This window comes from Apteryx rowi, unplaced genomic scaffold (genome assembly GCF_003343035.1).
Source record: "Apteryx rowi isolate R43461 unplaced genomic scaffold, aptRow1 scaffold_1, whole genome shotgun sequence".
Classification (NCBI taxonomy): domain Eukaryota; kingdom Metazoa; phylum Chordata; class Aves; order Apterygiformes; family Apterygidae; genus Apteryx; species Apteryx rowi.
This window is the reverse complement of record NW_020447196.1, coordinates 88,593-110,061: the sequence shown is the minus strand read 5'-3', so window position 1 is coordinate 110,061 and position 21,469 is coordinate 88,593. Positions and strand designations below refer to the sequence as shown.

The following is a 21,469-nucleotide window of genomic DNA, read 5'->3' as shown; positions in this document are numbered from 1 at the left end:
TCTCCCTCACAATGAGAGACATACTAAATTGGGGATTAATAAGACTTTCTAAAGGAATAGTGGAAGATTCTCTTAAAAATATCCCTTATCAGAAACTACCCCTGGTTCTTTTCATTTACAGAGAAAATCGGAAGGAAATAATTCTTTCCATTACCCTAAGTGGCCTTAGCACATATCCTCTGGAAATTTCAAGTTCAAACATAATGAGAAAAGTATCTGCTTTGTTTTTTCCTGTTTTTACAAACTGACACCCTTCAACTTTTGGAACAGTTTGTTAAACAAGCTCACGTCTAAAGGAAAATTTTAAACAGCTCACAGAGGCTTGTGTCATTATGGCCTGCAGCACCAAGAGAAAAAGTAACAAATACACAAAGCCCAAATCTGCAACTAACCCTTCAATGTGAAGCCATTAAGCAGCTAAAACACAGCAAAGGAAGATGCTTTGAATGCATGGAAGAAAAAACAAGAAAACCTACAACTGCTGCAAACACAACAATAACAGAAAACACAAAATCACATATTACTGTAAGAGAGCAATGGGCATTTGAGACTCTCACGGGACTTGAGGCACCATGTGTCACAGTGCTATTCATCTTTGAGCAAGGTGCTAATAAGGTTTAAGGGGCCAATGGGTGGGTGTAGGGGTCTCTGCCACCTCCTCTTCCAAGCTGTTCAAATCTGTAAAGTCAAAACCTGTTCTGGGGGAACTTCTTTCCACAGTGCAGGAAGTAAAGGCACACGATGGCACTGACACATTCCCGCTCCGTGCCTCTCTTATGTGCAGGCCATCCAGCCGAGTTCTCCCCACACTCCTCCAAAGCCACTGAGCTACACACGTAGCTCTGCTCTGGTGCTCTGCCAGGGAGGTGTCCCAGCAGCCAGCAAGGAGGAGAAAGAGTGCAGGTGAAGGAGGACACCAGTCCCAGCACTCCCAGTAGCTTCCATTGGCCCTTGAAGGCATATGAGGAACGAGTGGACACTRCTCAGCAGTACTTTTCACTTCCTCTGCCCAAGGATAGGTTGCGGAGTACTCCCTTTGCAGTCCCRGGGGAGGGAGACACACGAGGAGGTGAGACTAGACACTGCACACAGTGAGCTGAAGTCTGCCAGGGTGAATTCACTACAGGTTTCCAGCTTCAGTATCTACTACTTTTGGTACGCCGGATGTTATTCTCAGTATATTGCATATTACTACAGGAGGACATGTAATACAGTACATTGGGGCTTGATCAGCAAGACCTTGAATTTCTACAGCCTCGATTACAGGAAGTATTAGTTTTGTATAATGAACACATATGCACATTGTGAATAACCATGTTAATTATCTGAAGAGAAGTTAATAGTAACACTACACTCACTAACATTGCTTAATTTTTATTATGTGCAATATGCATGCTAAACTAATCTACAGCTCCTACACCAAACAGCCAGAAATTCAGGACTCTAAAGATACAACTACTGAAGTCGGATCATTTCTCATACTTGAAGTTTGGCGTTTGTGCATTTTCTGAAATCTTTTATTCTATTTTTTTAAAGGATCCAGCTATGGAATCACAGTTTGTCAAAGTACTATTGATCTGTATGTTTTTCCCCCCTCTTAAATGAGCTGTAAGGGGGAACTGAAGCGCCACTTAAACCTAAACCACTTAAATACATTTAAAGGTAACTTGTGACACGCACTTTAAGAAACRGTTGCTCTGCATGTTTCCCAGCTTCCAGCTCCTTGATGCTCTCTGACATTCTGTAGGTGGCATCCAATCAGAGAGACCGCCACTGAGGGCCAGGGAGAGGGCTGCCGGGTTTTTATTTTATATTCCAGCTGCAGTGCAGGGAATGTAAGGCAGTAAGTGTGTATAGCACAAATAATGAGTTGTACTAATTCACAGAAATTCACTTTTTTTTGCCATCACACACTGCTCCTTTTTCTATAGACCAACACTTTGAAAGTTCATTTTTATGTGTCATTTACTCCCCCGGGGTGTAAAGCCTGCTAAAAATATCACCATTTCTTCTCCTCTGATAAAAGATTATTTATGCAAAGGCAGAATAATTATTCTTGACATACTAGAAGGTTCCCCCCTGCAAAACTAAGGTAATTTCAGAATGAAACATTTGTAAAATACAGCAAAGGTCAATATTGTCAGTTAAAGCTCAACACTGAACATGAGTCTTCTGAACTCAGGATACTGTAAGGCTTGTTAAATGAAGGAAATTATTTTGCAATTGGACAGGGCATTTGATTTGAAAGCATGAAGGGAAAATGACTGGGACAATGAGGTTTCTGTAAGCAGTTACCCCTTTCAAGCCTAAAGAAAATGAAGTAAGATCTGTGTGGTGTAGAAATATAGCAGCAATTAAATCAGGCAGAAATGTATGTGGGGGAAATCCTGACAACTGGCATCAAGAGGTTAACTCTTCTTTTCTTTTTAATCACTAACTAGTTCTGTCATCTTTTGGTTCAGTGCAAAGTCTCCCCAGAGAAGCGCCTCCATTCTTTGAATGTCCATAAGGCAATTAGGTTTTACATTTTTAAAACTGAAGGGTTTTACAGGATGAGCCAATTTATATGTTTCCATAATAAGAAAAGACTCAGGGCTACTGAAGTATCTATTTCAAAATGGCTTAGGTGGTGCATTATTGAATCCTACAAAGCCAAGGGGCTTCCAGGTCCCAGAGTCTTTAACAATCATTTTGAGGGAACTACCTGGGCAGAATACAGAACAGCTTCAATTTTGGAAACCTGCAAAGCAGCCATTTGCTATTTGGAGTTCCTTGAACATGTGCAGCCGAAAGCATTGTAAAGAGAGGGTCTGGCTTGAACACAGGCACCCAGAGGTAGAAGGGTGCTGCAACAGTAGTGGGTGGTTATGTTTCTTAGCTTTTGAGCCTTTTTATTGTCTTAATAACGTTGGTCAAGTCCCAATTGTAAAAACAATCAGGTGGATATAGCTGTGAGCAAAAATGGGTGATAGCTTTCAAACTGCAATAGTGTAACAGCTCTATCTACCAATTAAAGCCATTCAGTGAACAAATCTGATGATTAACTGGATATGTAATTAAGCCTTTATTATTAGTCTAATTGGATGGTTAGGGAAATTATTAAAGCTGTTAAGATTCTGTGTAGCAAGCTGGCTGTGCAGTACAGGCAATATAAAATTCAGCTCATTACAAGCAAGGCCAAATGAACATATTTGAGTGGAAATTTGAGACAGCTGCATCCAAGTCTTTCAAAACAAACCCAAACAAACCCAAAAGCCATGACTTCAGCTCAGCAGAGACAGCTGTACTGCCCCGCTGCAACATACAGGGCAACTAGCCAAGCACAGACCCACTCCCAAGAGGCAAAGGAGAGGGGAGAGCTTTTCCTGTGATGCTGGCTTAAGTGTCCTCCCTGCTCCTCCCATCATTTCTGAAGCCAGGATAAGAAGGAACTTTTGCAACAGAGAAGTCTGACCAGATAGGGTGCTGAACTATGGCAAACCCTGAAGTGTTAAGAGGAGCAAAAATCTGGTTAATTCTTGAAAAACCTTGGTGCTCCAAAATCTGGTTTTGGGAACATAAGAGAACAAGAAGGAAGATGCATGCAGATTCTGAAAATTCCCCAAGCCACTGTGTAGGCCCAGCAAAACATTGAGCTTTCCACAGTCATTTAGTCCACGTTACACTTGTTCCAGGCCTAAGTCTGGGCTGAGCACTAAAAATGTACTTCAGCACTTATGCTCTGCAATGAGGAAACAGCAACAGGCTGCTGGAGGAATATATCTCCACCCTACATTAGAGCACATCTTTGTGAATGGAGGACTAAAATTCGGGAGAGGAGACAACCAGAGAGTAGCCTGTTACCATCTGAGAACAATAAGCCTGATCTTCCCTTTATCCCAGGTTTTAATCACTTACACAAAGGCAGAGCAAGTATAAGCCTCTATTACTGGTGTGGGTGGAGAACATCAACCTGAAAGCACTAACACTTTGCTGCGATATAAATGACAGCAYAAACCACAATATAGTTGAGAACCAGGTGTCCCATGTCCCTTAATAAGGGCAAATGTCACTTAGCCTTCATTTTCCTTACCAAAAATGATTAATAAAGACATCGGCAAGGAAATTCTCAAGCTAACCTGATGTTTGAGAAGGGAATTGATGTAACGTGCAGGCCAGTGGAATTATGGTTATTGAAGAGTTATCTCCATTGGTCTCAATGAAGTCATGCCTTATTATAGCTGTTGGATCCATATGATACTAGACTTGTCTGATATAAGCCTGCTGGAAGAAAAAACAGTATTTTTTTTTCCTGACAACCAAAGCAAGCTCCTCCTAAATTAGAAAGTTCACTGACCATGTCATCTATTGCTCTTTCCAGCTGAAAAAGTGCAATATAAGCAAGTTATCCAAATTATGATTTAGTCAAATAAATGCAGATTGAAAGCAATAAAACAAACATGATTCCATTGATGGAACTGAAGCTGAAACCTAGGTACTTATCAGCCACATCAATAGCAAAAGTAAAAGAGCCTACATCCTGACCAGAGAAACTTCCAAGCACTGCAGCTGGATGAAATGTGGAAGTACAGAGTTCTCCCTGGCTTGCATACCCATCCAAAGCCAGCTGCAATCTCAGTAAAACAGCAAAGGAGGTCAGAGTTGCAGTCAACATACGTGTGCACGCACACCCACACCCATGCATCACCAGTCCTACCAAGGAAAGCCATTCAGCTCTGTGCATCAGCAACCCAAACACCTAACAAAAATCTAATGACAAAATGGGTTGTCTCCCAACAGCCATCTCTTCTGCCTGCAAGTAATGTCAATGAGAAAACTCCTACGCATTCCAATTGCAGTCAGACTGTTTTTAAAAAGCCAAAAACAAGATGACACATGATATCAACGCTGCGGCATGCATATAGAATGTATCTGAACTCTCTGTGGAAACCAGAGATGATCTGATATGCTCTCACACTCTGGATGATAAGATAAACCTTACAAGCGACACTTAAAATGATACAGAATGTTACAGAACACACATAAAGTGTGTCTTTGGGTCCAATTAAAGTTCTCCTTTTCCCATGTATGAGCTACAAGCTATTATTGCTATTAAGGAATTTCATTTTGAAGCAGTTGCCTCAGTGTGGAACCACGTATCAAACTACAGCATTGTCTGTGAGAAAGTCTGGTGTGGGCAAGACATTGATACATCAAATTGAATGAACATAATGAAATGAAAGAAAATAATACAGAACTGTATAAATTCAAAAGAGTTATTAACAGAATAACACAAAGAATTGTAATTAAAATATATGGTAACCACAAATAAGTAAGCATAAGTTTAAAAAAAGACAAGTGCACACCAATATGAATAATCAAAATTAAAAAACCTTCAACTTTATCTATACACGTGAGATTAGTTTTGAGTAGATACAAATRTCTAACCCCAAAATAATATGGCAAGGTAAAAACCCAATCATTTAAAACAAAAGTATTTTTAAGTATAAATTTTTTTATAAAAAAGTAAGTATACTTTAAGTATACTTACTTTTTAAGTAAGTTAAGTATAAAAACTTTAAGTATATACTTTTTTTTTTTTTTAAAGTATTTTAAGGTTTGGTTTTTTTTAAGTATAAAAACATTTTAAGTATAAAAACAAAACAGACTTTCAGACTCCCTTTCCTSTAAAAAAACATATAAATATAGACCTTAAGAGAAAAAAAAGTCTTCTATTGGTCTTTAACTCAGGACAGTTAGTTTCTACTTTTACATGTACAAATGCTTCCTTATTCTATATACTATCATATCACAAGATTTACTTAAAAAAAATCCCATACTCTGCGAAATAATTTACTTCATGGATAAAAATGATTCTAAGATTAAAGCTTCACAAACAGACCAAAGATTTTCTCAAAAACTCAACCTTTAAGCAATTTGAACCTTTCTATTCAAATGGCCACAAACATAATTAAATATCACACCCTAAAGCTGGAAGATTTGGATGTAACAGAATACGGAAGGAAGGATTCCACTAGAGAAAGGCACTTACACACAAGAAAAACACTGGAACAGTAAGTATTAGATAGTAAGCTGGAGCAACTGCAATTAGAAGAACAAAGTTCAAGAGAAGTATGCCTGCACAATAATAGGGATGCATCTTTTTTTTAAATAGAAAGAAACCCTAAAGCATCTCATTCTGATGACTGAAGAAAAAGCCATACTAAGCTCTTCAGAAGTATGCTCTTTCTTGCTCTCCTTGATAAAGATCAGGTAATATACGGACCGCAGTCACCACACGCATGCAAACAGTAGGAAAAAACGCTGCATGCTATCTTAACCATGGTGAGCTGCTTTGGGACAGTGTTACAGATGTATCCTGTGTTACCAATTTTCCTAGAAAACATTGAAAAAAATCTCCTTTGAGTTATTGGAATGTTTCAATTTTATTTATTTTTCCAGTAGTTAAACATTTTGTTTCTATAAAACCCTTTGAAGCTTATATAAAACAAGAAATAGACTTGTGTGAAAACCACTGTCCCAGAGTTAATTATAAGCAGGTACTGAGTTTTTCCACAGACAAAATTGTTTTCAGTTGCTATTAGACTCGGAAAGGAAAATCACAGTTTGATGAAAACCGGTTGGCAGTTATAAGCCCCCCATCCAGCAACAGGTTGCACATCTGTACTGGYGTGTCTTCCTAGAGCCCCTCATCAACGGTGCTCCGAGCACAGCAGCTCAGCCGCCCACAGTGAGCTGCAGAAATGGAGCCCTAAACGGCTCATGAAAAAAAAAAAAAATAAATAAAATAATAATAGTAGTTGAAGTAGAATGAAAGAAGAACTTACACTTTGGTGAGAAATTTATCATTTCCAAGGTGGGGGAAGGGATGGTGTTTCTGAGATCAATCTTCCAGAATATTAAAGCAAATTTGAAGACTTCTACGTATTTTCACAAGATGGCAATAAACCCCAGGAAAAAAAAAAATCAGTTATCACCGGAAAAAAAAATACCACTGGTTTAAGGATGTTATTGCAACTTACAGAATATTTTGTAACATCTCTCAAGAGAAAGGTGAATCAAAGCTACTATTTTGCAACTTTTTTCCCCTATGAGAAAGAATGAAGATCTGTCATTCATCAAAGTAGGCCACTTAAATTTAGAGAAAAATAGAAAAAAACTACCATGTAATGTTTCAAAGAATAAGAAAATTTTCCAGTGTCATCGGCCATCTTTTTTCTAGACTCATCGTTACATTTATTATAAAGCACAAATAATATACAGTACATTTGTATAATGACAGAAATAATCAGTTGGAATACTTTTCCAAAAATGGAATTGCAAAAAATGTCCAACTTGGAGACACATGCGCAGGATTTCAGCACTGACTGAAAGACTGCATACGCACTTGTGTACTTCCAGATCCAAAACCAATTCTACATGGGGCATCTGTAAGTAGTATCTATACTCCATCGACAAGGCTGGGGGAGATTTTCCTGGGGACTTTTTTTTCCCCCATTCAACAGTGTATAATGGAATGAGACTCCCCAATAAAGCTGTTGTTTTAAAAATCGATATTTTTAGAATCATTCACAGCAATGAGGTATAACCTCTCTGACTGATCAGCAAAACTGCACAACTAATTGAGATACTGTCAATCAGCAAATAGCAACTTAATTAGTATTATAATTGTCATTAATAAAACAATAATTAAAAATTTCATAGTGCATTTTTAGCTTGAACCTGATTTATAATATTAAACAAAAACATTATAAAGCTGAAAATTATTTCATATAAAATAATATCATTATATCCTCGATGAGTTAATAAAATTTTATTCACAATAGAGATACTCTCTCAAAATATTCTCAGTAATGCAAATACCCACAGTGAATAAAGCACACATACCCCAGATTCCTGAGGCTGTACAGAAAAGTCCTCCAAAACATTAGACAGGATATGGGGCCAGCTGGAGAATGCCATTCATGAGAAAATACATGTGAAACTTCCCTGTCCCAAAGGCTTTTCATAGCACTTCTAATTTTATTAAGATTGAAAGTAATTTCATTCAAGTTTTGGAAGAAAGCTCTAGGTGGAAGCAGTGCCTTAAGAGAGAGGAAAAAATATATTTTAAAACCTATTTTCATCCATTCATACTAATCCTAATTCATCTTTTTCCACTTAGGAGCCTTGAAAAAGCCTATGAAAGAATTAAAAAAATGACATCCTTCCACTGTGTACTGCTCTGCTACAGTCTTTAGTTAACCCCAAACTAGCTCCTTTAGTAGAAAGCCTAATTTCAAGGTTTTACTGTATTGTTTTGAGAACTACACTAAATGTCTTTGTCAAGCTCCTGCACACTTGCTTGTACTTCTGCCCAAACGTACTGTAATTACCTGTCACTGTTATCAGACATACATGGCTCAAAATAGAAGCATTTCAAGTACATTGAATAACATGATTTAATCCATGCACACAGAGAAACAATCAATTTTAGATTTTTCGTAACATCTGATAAGTGTTATGTGATACACAACAAAAATTAAGCCCTTGAAATTCAAGAAGACAAAACAGCATCTTTAAGAAAGAATGCCTCCCCTCTGGTAACTCATGCTTTGAAAGTATAAAGAAGAATAGTCTCAAACAGAAAGAGATCTTGTATTATTAACAGATCATGACATTAGGAGATTTTGCCACATGGTATGCAAGAGCAAAGAATTTCTCAAAGAACTTTCAGGAAAAACCAGCAAAAACTTAACTGGAGAGAAAGTAAATTTACCTTCTTGCTAGGCTAGTAGGGTACAAGAACTTTTGGTATTTGCAAATCACCATCATTTATGGCAACAAGAAGGCACAAAAAATTAGAGAGATATGAGAGTGAATGGGAAGCAYTCAGCTGAGCACCTAACAATTACCCCAAAGCAACACATCCTAAATGACTGTTTTGAGGAGGAGGACACTGATGTGAACTCCTTTCAAGTGAAGCAAACACTCACACATTTAAACAGCCCAATCTCTGCGGGAGGGTTTGGGAATTCTCAAGTTCTTCTACTTCCAAAAAAGCATGAAAACATGAATAGCAAGAATATAAAAGGAAGCCTAAGAAGGTAATGCACACCTTGAAAACTGAGGACTAAATTGATTTATACAAAGTAATAAATTACACAAGAAGAAATTTAAAATATTCATATCCTCTTCCTGCCCCTCAAATATATGTACAGTTCTGCTTTTCTTCTTTTCCCCCTGTGGGTATTTAGTTACTGTAGCAGAAGATGAAAACATAGTGCTATCAGAAGAAAATTATGTTATTAAGACTTTATTAAAACCACAGAACATCGCTCTCAAAAAATGACATGCTTCTTGACTTGGGAAGCATGAATGGAGGCATGATAAACACTGATAACTGTGCTTTAAAAAAAAAAAAAAAAACCCCCACCAGTGAGATTTCAAAAAAAAAAAAAAAAAGAAAAAAGGGAAGAATATATGCTAAGAGTAAATGCATTTCCGAATAATCAACTTGAATAGCCAGAGTTTAGAAATGAGGTACTTGAGAACTATCATACAGACCCATAATTTCTATGTTTTTAAGTAGCTAGCAAGAAAATCTCTTAGCATCCAAGAAATTACTACTTCTATGCACCAAAAAAAGTGAAGCTATTCAGGAAATTGTCAGTGCTTGGTATTTCCAAGAGTCTCATTTAAAAGTTTGGACAACAGATGTGAAATTACTAGGTATCTATGTACTAAAAATGGTGTCTTAATCACTAGATTTTTATCATTAATTGAAGTAATAGCAACTGTACCTGTATGCCAAAACTTCAACTGCACTTCAGAAAGGATGGTCAGAACGATTTGATTGACTCTACTTTTCAGAGAGGAGAGATTTCAGGCCTTAAAAAGCCTAGTCAGTGTTAATTACTCATGTACACAAAATTTTCTTTTGGTTTAGATCTTAAAGTCCCACTGACCTTCAACATGACTTGCACGCCTAACTCGGGACAGAGCCTTTGGAAAATTTTCCACTGACTACAGACTGCTGTGGTCTAGCTCATCCAGGGACCCTAAACCCCAGTTTTCCAGAAGCCTTACATGCCTGCTGGGAGTTGTGACCTACATTAGCAGGACTTGCAAAGCCTCCCAATGTAGTTTGTCAGCTGCTACTTAAATAGGCTCTAGTCACAGCCCTAAGAGAAAGCAAGAATCAAAAACTAGTCAGACAGAATAAGATCAGAGAGAGGTAAGACGACCAGAATATACTACTGCCATTTTGCAGGTGAGAGACTGAAAATCTCTCTCAAAATAGCATAATTAAATGCTTGTAGTTGTGGAAGGCTCAAGGTAGGCACTTCCAGCATGCCTCAGGTTTGGTGCCATAACTGCTCATATGCAGCTGTGCATATGCCCTGGGCCTGAAATGCAGATTCTCATCCTCACCTCTGTATCCAGCATTCTTTTCAGTAATTCTTCTCTAACTCAGACTGAGGTCTGTGAGGAGAAGTATTTTCCATCCCTTTGTTCCCAATGTCTTCATTTAGGAAAGCCAGAGAAGTCTCTGTCCTGGTCTCTTTTTTATATCAATTTTACAACCCAAGAGCTGCTGATGGCCACCTCTGCAGAAGGCTTCAGTGAAAATTCAGGACTTAAGATATTTTTAGTTAGGTCCCAAACTATATTAAACCTCTGATGCCGAGTTCAAAAATTTTGGACAAACTCATGGAGTTATTGTTTGTCTTCTTCTCATTTAGATATTCAGGCAATGTGTCAGAAGTTGGAAAACAGCCCATAAACAGGCCTCCCTCTTATACTGAAAAGTTTCTGTCCTGCAACTTGATGTGAACATTCAGGAGAAACTGATGGAATAAATATCTTTTACATGATGCCAAAATTAGAGCTATTACCTGTCAGAGGTGAGAGGAGATACAGGTAAGGTTCATGCATGCATACGGTCTTAGCGTTTCTGCTTCACTGTAAATCCCCTTGTTTTTGCAGCTGTTGCTAACACGCGAATAACAGCTCTCAGGATAAACAGTGTTACAGGAGTGCAGTCTTCTAGCCTGAAAATGAATAAAATATAAACATTATTGGGAAAGAAAGACCTTGCAAGGTCAACTGTAGGGCAAGGGCAAAACTGGCAGCTACACGCAGAGGCATCAAGCTGCAGTATGTGTGGTTCACATGCAGGACTCCAAGGAAACTCTGAAAACAACGGGTCAAAGGAGAAAGAGGAAGAAGTATTACAGCATCAGCTAGGTCATGGTCTTAGCAGCTGAGAAGCAAGAGATATGTGAGGATTGCTGTGAATATGAGGAAAAAACAAAACAAAAACAAAACAAAAAAAACCCTTTCTGCCAGCCTCTTGAACAGAGTCTCAAACCCATCAGTATCTTGTGACTGATTTTTAAAGAAGGAGCTAAAAAGTGCTTAGCAACCATGAGCACCAAACACAGCACTGAAAGGTCAAGAAACATAGTATAAAAATAATCATTTAAATGTAAAGGGCAAATTCTCACTTGTGGTTTTTCTGCTGAACAGACCCACCCCTTAATCAAGAACAGTTCAAATAAATATACAGGTCAGCCTCAATTATCCAGTCTCAAGTCACTTGAAATTCCAGGATAATCCAGGATAATCCAAGGTATACTGCCTTATTCACTGGAACATCTCTTATAAAGAGATCTATTTCCTTAAAGATTTTAAGAAATTTGGCGTGTAACAGGGCAAGGAAAAAGCAAAAGTCAGGAATATCTCCTGGTGTTTAGCAACAGTAATACTTAACGTTTATATACAAAGCTTTCCAGATCTGTATCAACGTACTTGAAAACGAAAGGCAGTAATAGGCATAATCATCATTATGTGAAAACTGCAGCAGAGAGATATAAAGAAACACGCCAAAGGTCTAACAGAGAAACACACGTAGGAACCAGGTCTCCTGACTAAGAGTGGTGYAGCAGAAACTACGTCTGAGCCTTGCAGTGGAGCATCGTGTTTCCAAACTGGTGCAGAACAAGCTAATTCCAAGCTCAAGAAGTAAGGACAGCATCAGGTTACACGAAGCCAGCTAGATTAATGTCTGTGGGGCACAGTGCCGTGCCATCACAGCTATATTGATTTGGGAACTTGAGTTGGAGCCAGTCTGTATGCCCTTATGTAGACGCAGTACACTTAGAGCCCTCTGCAATCGCTCTCCATCGTACCACACTGACAATCCCCCCCTGCTCGCGCTCGCACATGCGGCAACAGCAGTTACTAGTGACGCACAACACTCAGCACAGGAGTATAAGCACCCAGAAGACTCAAGCCCTCCATTTTGAAAACCTAAGTTAATAAGTTTCATCTAAAAAATGCAAAGCACCCAGCCATTCTCAATAACTTCAACATTCACTTACCAGTTCAGCATCATTTACAGTGGAGATTTCAATCCCCAGGGAGTTTTATTCTCTGCAGTTTTTTAGGTCTTGGTCACATTCCTTCTTCACCTGAACAGCTTAAATGCAGCTGTTAATCATCTCCTTTGATGAAATAAATGAGTACGTCACTCCCTTGTCTGAATCCCATCTACTGAGAAGGAATCCAACGCTGAATCTAAATTAAGCCTGTCTGTACATAACTATACCTATTTCCTAATTACTGACCATGTTAAGCTTCACCCTGCCCCAGTCTCTGTCTCCATGAGCTCTCTCACCTGTATTTGTTCATGTTGTTCTTACCTTCTTTTTGCCATGTAACTACCTGTGCAGATATGAACTACCTAATTAAGTTTGCAAGGCCCCTCCCATACCCAGAATTATGTTCCTCCTAAATATCCACTTTAAATACCCAATCTCCTTCCCAGAGAGAACCTAATGCATTCATATAAATCATCCTTATTGGTTATTCCAAAATTATCTAAATTCTATTTACATGCCTTAAACTGTGAGCTTAGAGAATGGATAGTCCTTCCACAAATGTCACTTCACACTGTCACTAATACCACGTGCTTAAGTACAGAAATAATTTTTTTTAAGGCAGACAGTTTAAAGAAGATTGAATTCACATAAAAATGCATAACTAATTTCATTGTAACATTATGGCTACGTAAAAATTAATATCATTTGAATTATGAAACAGGGATAAAATATCTGCATTGTTTACATATCACACCAAACTGATTCTAAATTATAATTAATAACTTGATAGCCATGTTAAAAGATCTTTTTTGTCATATGTGTAAGAATATATCAGTTTTAAAGCCATAATATTGAAAGAAACACACACACACACACACACACAGAGCTATCTATGGTATGACCCTAATTATTGCTGTTTGGAGGGAGGGATGGTGGGTGTGTTTTAGTGAGCAAGACACACACACAGTTTTTTTGCTTAAACCCCATCTACTACAATTCTGACCCCCTTCCTCACATATTTGTTAACAAATTTTGTTTGGGGAAAGGAATGAGTCTATCTTTGTAACAGAAAACAGAATTGGGAGTCTTTTTTTATATGTACATATACCTCATACACAAGGTCACTACTTCTCAAGCATGTAACRTTCAAACAACTAAACAGATTCATATATAGTAGTTTGATGACCTGATTAAGTGCCAGAGTTGGCACACACACACAAAAATGAAGACAAGGTAGATTCTTTTGTCAAAGACGTATTTGAGATTAATGGCAAGCTGGCAGACTGAATGGGTTCCACTGCACTGAGGCAATTACTGTAGTAGGTAAAGCAAGTGATAAAGATTTATTTAGTACGAGGCTGATATTCATTAATCTCTTTAAACCCCATGTTAAGGTTGTTTAAAGTACTGTAGCTCTTCTCTGGAAAAGTCTGTTGAATCTATGACAGAAAAGGCAGACCTGCATAAATGCAGTGCAGGTCTCTATGGACTATGACATTTCTATACCTCCACAGGGAGGCAAGTATTTTAGATTAGTTTGGTTAGCACTGCAGATGCAGCATGCTGATTTACTAAACTCTGATGCAAGTTCCAAAAATAATTAGCTTATCAAAGATCCACTTTCCTTCCTCTCTTTTATTAGCGTGCTAAATATGGCATTGTTGCAAGGAAATAATTCATTTCACTAGTATTCAGACTTTAATTGCAGATTTGTTTAAAATGAGTGCTTTGTTTTTTTTTTTTAATACAACAGCTCATTTTCAGTGCTGGCTTCTTTTGAAAAATGATCGCATTATATGACTAACTAAACAAATATCATCCAGCTATATGTCTGCTTCCATACTGGTACGATAAAAGAAATTAGTAAGCATTAGTAAGCATTTCTAAAAATCAAGTTGTTATTTTGTTGGTCCTTTATCCTCAGAGCAAGCATCTCAGACAGCTAAACAGACATATGGCACACAAGCTTTTATAAACTGCATTTGAGGTGTCACACAAAAAAACCTGTTGAATGGAAAAAGAGGCTAAAGGGCCCTAAAATTTCATGCTTTTATGGCAGACTTTCTGTAATAGATATGCATTTAAGAGGGCTCTCTTTTCCAAGGAGAAAAATCATTTTTATTCAGCATACAGAAAATACTCCCTTTGAAATGGGTTAGTTCCTTCAGTGTTTAAACAAGAAGTGCTTCACAATACATCAGTAAGAAAGAATATTATTTCAAGAACTATGGTCAAGGTTCCCAGATATTGCTGGTGTGCATATAAATAATCAGCAAGACAGCCACTGCCCCTCCTAATTTTTTATCTTCAGAAAGCATATTAAAATGATTTATTTCTAGTCTGCTGCTCATAGTGAATGCAAGTCAACCTCTCCTTACCTTGCCAATGACAGGGATATCAACGGAACCCCAGGTATCAGCTCCCCAGTGAACCGTGCCCGAGGCAAAATCAGCTGTAATAATTCCAGCAACTGCAAATAAAAAAGAATGTTAACAGTAGAAGCTAATCCAACACACACTGAAGTTACATCAGCGACTTTTACTATGTAGCAGATAAAAATAAAAACCAATAATTCTAAATGCAAAAATACATTCTACAAGATCGCACATAAGCAGCGAAACACACTTTAATCAATTTCAATTACAATGTATTTAAAGTCTATATTAAACTTCCTCTAACTGCTTCTAGAATCACACAGAAACAGAATTAGAAAAATCAGTTTTGCACATAAAAATGCAGCAAGTCAGCAGGTGTCTTCATTTTAATCGTAATATATTAATCAGTTTTTTTAAAGGTTTCATACTGTAGGCTTACTTAACCCAGGTTACCACAAAATAATGGGGTTGGCCCAGTGCCTCGCTAACATTTTTCCACCCATATTCCTCCTTATCTCTTCCCTGCGCTTCCTCTCTCTATGTGGCCTCTACAGTTTCATATCTTCATTGAAATGCCTTCCAGAAATGCCTTTTATTCCAGCAACATAAGATGGTTCCATTGTGCTGACAGAGTTGCCTTTTCCAAAAGAGCAAAATTCTCCAGAGACCAGGGTTTCCAGATCTGAATGCTTAATTTCATATTCCAGCCCAGCAAGGGCGAGGATTCAAAAATACTGGATCGGGTGATCAAACTACAAGAGCTAGTTATGGTGAAATAATCCCTCATTTTCAAATGCTGTTTCAATATTAGCATCTATCAAAATATTTTTGAAGATCTGCATTAACATTTCATAAGCTTAATATACAGCATGCCAGTAACTGTACCCACTATCCACAGAATTCTGTTCCAGTTGTTCACAGGAACCTGAAAAGAAAGGATCTTCTTAATGGACTAATTACCTGTTTTCCAAGACATACGCTTTTCCTGTGAAACAAAAGCCAAATACTTAGCAACCACCAGTTCCTTTTATCCCAGCTATTACTTGCTTTGCTCTCCTTGGCTATGAGGTAAACAACCCCCCTTACCACATACAAATTTTTAAAAAGCAGAAGGAAAACGCTTTGCCCTGAATTTAAGGAAAAGTATGTCAGTATCACATTACAGCTAGATTTAATTGCAAGCTTAAATTTGTATTCAGGTTAGAGAATTTGTAATCATGATATTTTTCCAAATCTTCCATGCTTATTCTAATATTTCATGCTTATTCTAATATTTGAAACGAATCATTAATAGCATCTAGATTGTTTCAAGGACAAAATCTAGAAATCAATTTATCTGAGCAAGAGTTGTTGATTAAAATCTCTAACAAATAAAATAGTTGTTCCTCTTTCAGGGATTACTTCAAAGATACAAATTTAGATGATTTCAATGGAAGGAGAATTATGTCTTTCATGTTATCTATCTTGAGTTTCAAACTTTATTGCCAATAAAACTGTGTTATAAAAATAATTTTATGGAATAACTTTATTCTATGCAGTGACTATTACTGATTCACCGACAGGGAATATCTCTGTCTTCTAGGTAACAGACAATCAAGGCACTCAAAATTTTCATGCTCATTGCTGCCTTCCGACAAACAATATAAAAACAAATTTCCTAGGCAGCAACTTCAAGATCTACATAACACAGGGCTGTCTATCCTGCCTTCTAAACACCACACAATCACAAGATCCCTTTCTTACATGAAATACTCTACATATGAGCCTGTAACATCAGGATCATATGTAAACAAACAAAAAAACCCAGGGCTGATCAAAACATAAAAACTACTTTCTGCCAAAAAGAAAAAATACCCTTTTGAAATTTTTTCAACCAGCTCTACAAAAATAATAGCGTATGTCTGTGAATGGTGCTTTCAACATCTGGTACAAACAGATAAGCCAACACAATTATTTCCTGTCATTGCTCCCTCCCTCACACATACTACCCCCAAAAATTGCATCTCTGCTCTAATGAGTTTGTCCTTGCAGAGGAACATCTGAAGGCTTTCCTCTTGTTCAGGAATGCTTGGTTTCATAGGAGAGGTCTTGAAAGGGATTGGCATACAAAAGGCCAGACAGCCTGTGTGATTTAGCTACGTCTTCTTGGCGTTGTAAGACACAGGAATGAGGCTGGCATGGTGGGAAAGCAGATGCAGACCCTGGGAAGCAGAAACTGAACTCTCTTTGACAGCTCCATCTCCACACAGTTGAGTGACACAGACAGGACACTTCTACCACCTGTGCAAAATCTGACACGAGATTTAGAAAGTAGGTACAAGACAAGGCTGAAAAGGGGCCATATTAGAGAGACTGTGTGAAGAGGAGTGCTTAAGCCTAGCTAACAAAGGCAGAGCTACAGATCTACGCTTTCTGCAGATGGGTACAGAGCAGAGAGTAAAAGCAGGATGCCATTATCTCAAATTCAGCTGCCCTTCCTTCTTCCTTCTCAGTGGAGAAGGAAACCAAGAAAAATTCAGCCCACCACGAATTGCTCCAAGAACAATAAGCATCCCCAAACTAGTTTGTACCTCTGAAGGAGACCCAGCATGTCCTTGTTCCAAGGATGTCCAAAAAAGGTGATGAAGGCAGGATTACAATCCTGGTGACATTGGTAGCTCCTTCCTTACTTCTTTTTTCCTCCAAGTTGAAGATGGAAGAAGGTTGGAAAAGCTCAAGATAGCATGATGCCCTGATATTTCATGAGAATAAGGCAGAAGTCAGCTAGGGGATCTGGTTGCACGGAGGTCAGAAGAGAGAGCTGGATATAACGATTCCTGTGTCCTTTCTGAGCACCACCTGCCTGAAGAGAGGACATGAATATATCCACCTGTGTACACTACTGGCAAACACAAGACGAGAAAGAGAAAATCCATGATATTATGACAAATTAAAGATGGCCATCTTACTTATAAATGGTGAGATCACCTGTGAATTTATTTGTATTCATCAAGAGTGCTTGCCAAACCACAGCACCAGATGATCAGATTTTCTGTGGGAACCAAACCATTTACAGAAAAAGCTATTTTAAACACTGCTTATAAGAATTTCCAATATTTTCATGTCCCAATACCTCTCAAGTCAGGCTCCCTCAGTGCCTTTAGTCAAATGATATCAGCCTCAGAATGARAGAAAGATTTTAACAAATACATTTTAGAAATCTCAAAGTGATTAAAGTAGTTTTTCTATGCATAGTAATGAGGTGGTTTTCAGGTTTGCTCTTAAAGGGCTCAAAGCAAGTTTTAAGATGTGATCTCAGAGCTAAAAGTGGCATGCCCACTGGAAAGCTGGTAACGTCCCCTTTACACTACTGTGTAGAAGCTTAGTGTTTCCAATCTAGTAGGTTTTAAAGTATCCGAGTTTAAACTCATCATTACTACTAAAATTGACCCTAGGCATCAAGACAATGCAGTCTGGTTGGAAATTCCACTTTTATGTAAGTAGAAAAATGTTTACTAATAGGTAGATTTTAAAAGACCAATAAATAAATAGACATCAGTCATTTTAAGCCAGAGCTGAAGGTTAGAAACAAACCTAAACAATATTTAGTCACCACAGTGTCACTAAAGGAACGAAAAGTATTTGATAACCATTTTTCATGTGGTCCTGCAATTAGTACTATTTCTCTGCCACACAGGTATTATCATTATTAAAGATTTGTGCACAGTGATAGCTGTCACTAGCAACTATCTATGTAAAATACATTTGATCTCAAGCTTCATAAAAAAATTGCAAAAATTTTGGCTGCTAAAATTGGTTATACTTTCTTGGTAAATTTTTTGATATCCTTTATTTTTAAAATATTGCTTGAAAACAGTGAAAACTAGGAAAAAAGAAAAAACCTCTTAAAAAACAGGACAACCACAGGCTTTTAGGTCTAACTCTCAAGGTCAACTGATATCATTAGACTTACATGAACTCAATTCGAGTTACAGCAGGGAAATCATGTTAGAAAATATGGGTCAAGTCATCATGCAGTAATAAAGCTGTTACCTCCAGACTCAGTATTTGAAATATTCTTTAAAACATGTCATAGGTTAGTATTTCTAACATTAAACTCATAACTGAACAATGAAGCATACCAAAGGCTTATTGCTTATGTTTAACAAGGGCCACTTAAATATTTATTCAGATGTTTCAAAGAAAAAATAACAACATACAAACCTAAACAATCTCTCAATTTAGTCCACAGCCATTTCGTCCTAACCATGCATAAGAGGCAAAAAATATATAAATAAATGAAAGTGTCCTGTGCTTATGTATAATGAAATATTTAGGATATTTAAAGAGCTTCTTTGAAATGTATTTTGGTACTGTTGTGGGACTGGACTGATATGACCAAAGTAAAATACAAGGACCAAAGAGATACAAAGAATAAATCACATGTAAATACGAGCTACAGTGCCAAATTCAGAGGAGGTGATGAAGTGACATCATCAGGTAGATACAGTGATAAATCTAGGGCACTCAGTTACTACAATCATAAGCTCAGGATAAAAATTAGGTTGCAACATTCTCAAATGTATATTCTCATTTACAGTTTAGGGAGGCATTTCCAAGCACTCGGTGTTGGCCTAACTACTCCCATTGAAGTCGCTAGGACTTTAGCAATTGATTTCTAAGGAAGCAGGGTTAGGCTGAGCACTTTTGAAATCCCACTGTAAATGGTTTTCATAAAGAAAATCTGAGCTTGTATGGCATCCTTAGGATTATAAGCATCTCCAAGGGCTTCAAAAAAGTAATGATTAGATACAAAGTAAACGCTCGGTATACACTCAGCAAGAGCTTGCAGAAACCCTGGGACATTCAAACCTGCTTAGCTAGGAGGAGAGCGTGTGCAGGTAAAACGGCCCTACTTTTCAGCAGCTGCTGCTCATATGAGCAAACTGGTGGTTGAAGATTATCAAAAGACAGCTGCAAAGGGAGAGCTAAGAGCCCCACGCGCCACCCCCACGGACGCTCCCCTCCTGTCTGCCCAGTCCCGGCTTGAACCCTCCTCGGCCCCTCCGGAGGCATCACGCTTCAGTCCCGGTTTCCTTCTCACCGCCAGCCCCTGCGTGGAGACAGGGCAGCGCCGGCTGCACAAGCAGCCGCAGAGCAGACTGGAGGACAGACAAACGGCCCTGAGAGGAGGACGGGAAAACACAGGCTGCTGCACCTATCCTGCCTAGCCACTGGGTGGGTTTACAGGGGATGCAGCCCCAGCTCAAAAGATTTCGATGTGTAGAGAAAGCACCTGAATACTCTAAAATTAGGTATCAGAAATGCTGACATTGTTTCAATCAATCATCGTAATTAGCTGAATCAGTATAGCTTTTTTGTATAGTTTTATTTTTGCAGTCTTTAAGTCATGTTAAATGTAACACCTTTTCTGAGTTCAGTACATAAGCACACACACAACTGTTCTATATGCAACTCAAATTTGGGCTTGGAAATAATAGTCAGATCTCTTTTTCAAAAGCTAAATAAAGTGGAAGCCATTTAAATGAATAATGCATTTTTTTTAATGGAACAGCAAAGTAATATAAGTGGGACATGTTAATTCCCAGGCATGCGAAATTTATTGTCACTAAGGTGTCCACTGGGAATAATTTATGCATCCTCGATTAAGAAAATATTTTTAATTTAAATTTGCATATTTTACTCATTACAACTAACCTTGACACAGTCCTTTTTGGAGGTGCCATGCCCTCAGGTGGGAGTTTACAAAGTGTCCACTTACCAGGAAAAAATAATGAACAGAAAATGCACATGTGTTTTCTAATGAGAAAAGCAATGTGCATCCTGGACAACATGTACCCTCGCTTACAGTAGTCTTTGACTTTGTCCTGTACAATCAAACCCAGGTTAGGTTTTATCCTTTCTTCTTCAAAGGACACCTTTATTCAAATACATGAAATCAAGCTAAGCCAAGGACAGCATGTTAAATTCCAGCACAAAAAGACAACTTAAAAAAAAAAAAAGATAAAAAAACCAAACACAACAGCACAAGAATCAAACTGAGAGAAAAACCTTCTGTAAACTTACTTTCTCTATCATCTGCCATTACAACAAAATACACGCTCCAGTGAACAGTTTCTAGAAAAGCATTTAGTCTTCACAGCAACTGTGAAATTCTGAGATTTATAAAACCAGATTTTAAAACTGTTCTCTGTCAATCATARGCAAAGCCAATATTAAAACTCTGGTCTCTAACACATTCAGAAGCACATACACTAGTGAAGTATTAAAAAAGAGCCATTCAAACCACAAACCACATTCAAACCACAGCCATTCAGTGTTCTCCTGGCCTCCATCTGAAATGCAAGAGGGAAGACTAGAGAAAACCAGAGAAAACCGGGTACTGAAGAAAAACTTCCTTCAACAGTAGGGCTCTTCTCCTCTCTGAGGAACACACATGGATCTCAGTACCATGTGGAAGAAATGGCCAGAGCTGGGGCTGGTGAGGGAGCAAGGTAGAAATATCAAGAGGTAGGTTAGACTACAACTGTAGGTTGCACCTTAAAACAATATACTGACTCTGTTCTCACCCTTATATAGTTTATGGAATGTTATTACCCCTCACAACAGAAAATATAAAGGGAAGTATAACAAAAAATGAGTCCCTCAGGAGGCTGAGGCCTCTAGAGGTCCTCGGATCCACAACTTTCACCTTTCCTGGTTTGGGCTGGTGGCCCCAACACAAACCAC

The 21,469-nt window shown here is 38.0% G+C and overlaps 1 pseudogene; it reads right to left on the bottom strand.

Moving 5' to 3' along the window:
- Positions 1 to 21,469, bottom strand: part of LOC112962492 — a 66,952-nt pseudogene that overhangs the window by 8,088 nt on the left and 37,395 nt on the right.